The sequence below is a fragment of the Chlorocebus sabaeus genome, chromosome 6 (genome assembly GCF_047675955.1).
Source record: "Chlorocebus sabaeus isolate Y175 chromosome 6, mChlSab1.0.hap1, whole genome shotgun sequence".
Classification (NCBI taxonomy): Eukaryota; Metazoa; Chordata; class Mammalia; order Primates; family Cercopithecidae; genus Chlorocebus; species Chlorocebus sabaeus.
Window position 1 is genome coordinate 43,121,955 of NC_132909.1, and position 2,630 is coordinate 43,124,584.

Here is a 2,630-nt window from a genome sequence, read left to right on the forward strand (position 1 = left end):
AAACCATTTGACCCAGCCATCCTAACACCAGGTATATGCCCAAGGGGTATAAATCATTCTATTATAAAGACACATGCACACGTATGTTCACTGTAGCACTTTTGACAATAGCAAAGATATGTTATCAATGTAGGTGCCCATCAACAGTGGACTGAATTAGAAAAATGTGGTACATATACACCATGGAAAGAAGTCAGTCATAAAACAGAATAAAATTATGTCCTTTGTGACAACATGGATACAGCTGGAGGCCATTATTATAAGCAAATTAATGCAGGAACAGAAAGCAAAATACGCATGTTCTCACTTATAAATGGAAGCTAAACGGCTGGGTGCATTGACTCAGGCCTGTAATCTCAGCACTTTGGGAGGCCGAGGCAAGTGGATCACGAGGTCAGGAGATCAAGACCATCCTGGCTAACACAGTGAAACCCCATCTCTACTAAAAATACAAAAAATTAGCCGGGCATGGTGGTGGATGCCTGTAGTCCCAGCTACTCAGGAGGCTGAGGCAGGAGAATGGCGTAAACCTGGGAGGCAGAGCTTGCAGTGAGCTGGGATCGTGCCATTGGACTCCAACCTGGGCAACAGAGCGAGACTCTGTCTAAAAAAACAAAATAATAATATTAAATAAATAAATAAATGGAAATTAAACATTGAGTACACATGAACTCAAAGAGGGAAACAATAAACACCAGGGTCTACTTGAGAGTAGAGGGTGTGAGGAGGGTGAGAGTCAAAAACCTACCTATTTACCAGGCACAGTGGCTCACGCCTATAATCCCAGCACTTTGGGAGGCTGAGGCAGGCAGATCACCTGAGGTCAGGAGTTTGAGACCAGTATGGACACCATGGTGAAACCTTGTCTCTACTCAAACTACAAAAATTAGCTGGGCGTGGTAGCCTGCACCTGTAATCCCAGCTACTCGGGAGGCTGTGACAGCAGAATCACTTGAACCTGGGAGGCAGAGGTTGTAGTGAGCTGAGATTGTGCCGCTGCACTCCAGCCTAGGCAACAAGAGCGAAACTCGGTCTCAAAAAAAAAAAAAAAGAAAAGAAAAAAGAAAGAAAGAAAAGCAAAGCAAAGAAAAGAAAAATCTACCTATCAAGTACCATGCTCACTATCTGGCTGATGAAATAATGTGTACACCAAACCCCAGTGACATGCAATTTACCCATTTCACAAACCTGCACATGCACCCTTGAACCTAAAATAGAAGTTGGAAGAAAAAGTCACAAATAAAATAAGATTCAGAAACTGAGTAGATAAAACAACGATTTTCAGAAGGGCTTTTTTGCCCTTCTAAAATATAGATGTTAATGGATGTTCTGGATCTTCAGCCTCATCTTGGACCATAAAGAATGGAAAACGAATGTCAGGGGTGATGGAGCAGAAACATCCCTAAAGGCTTCCCGAAGCTTCCATGCTGGCCCAGGTATGCCTAACACCTGAGTTTTTATGTGAAAAAAATATAGCTTATGTATTTTAAGTCAGTTTAGATAGATCTCTATTATTCATAGCTGAATAAAGTAAAATGACCTGTTGAACTCGAAAAAAAAAAATAGAGATACGTTGACAAATTTGCTCCAGTTACAATTTACCAATAACAATTACAGCTCTTTGCCAGGTGTGGTGGCTCCAGCCTGTAACCCCAGCACTTTGGGAAGCCAAAGTGGGCGGATCACCTGAGGTCAGGAGAAAGAAAGAGGCCCACATGGTGGGAGCAGAAAATGCTGAATCTGATATAGGAAGGACAGACAGTAAAGTCAGTGTGTCTTTCTGGATTCTGTGCTTCCTTAAGGTGTTCCTCTGCTAAAAAGCACATTTTCTATTAATCTTCAAATTCCTGAGCCAAACTATTCTTTAATATTTAATAGAAAAGTGTGATTATATAAAAAGCTTCAGTAGAATATGTGAAAGGTTACAGTGCAAAAAATTGCCTTGAAATTAAATATTGATATAAACATAAATGGGGCAAATTTGTGCAGTTTAATGCAAACTAACATGCAAATGTTGATTTATTTATTTTAGGAATAAATGTTAGCATTTATCTTCACAGAGTTAGAGATTCTAAACTGCACAATATTTATAGAAGAAACAGAGCCATTTATCAGTTATTCTCACAAAAAACACCAACTTTATATATTTGAGAGATAAATTCTTTTTATTAAATAGTTGATAAACTGATGCTATCCAGACTGTTCAAGAGTTTTAATGTAGTCAATCTTCCCAGTATTTACATGTGAGTGTTCATAAGAGGGATATGAGAACTTTGCTTGGATAGAGCCATACACAATATTACAGACATACAGAATTTATAAACATAATGTAAAAATTTTAAATATTAGAAGCCATCGTGTCAGCATACTGAAACATAATTATATTATATTCCAGTGTACTTTATGCCAGAAATGCAAGTGAGAGTTAGCATTTGGAAATCCACTAATGAATTAGTCAAATAATTGAAACCAATAAGAATGTCATGCTTTCACATTCATAGATATTAAAAAAGACATTACCAGAATTCTACAGAAAATTTTTTTTGTGTGTATATATATATATATATATATACACACACACTTTTTTTTTTTTTTTGAGATGGAGTCTTACTCTGTTGCCTAGGCTGGAG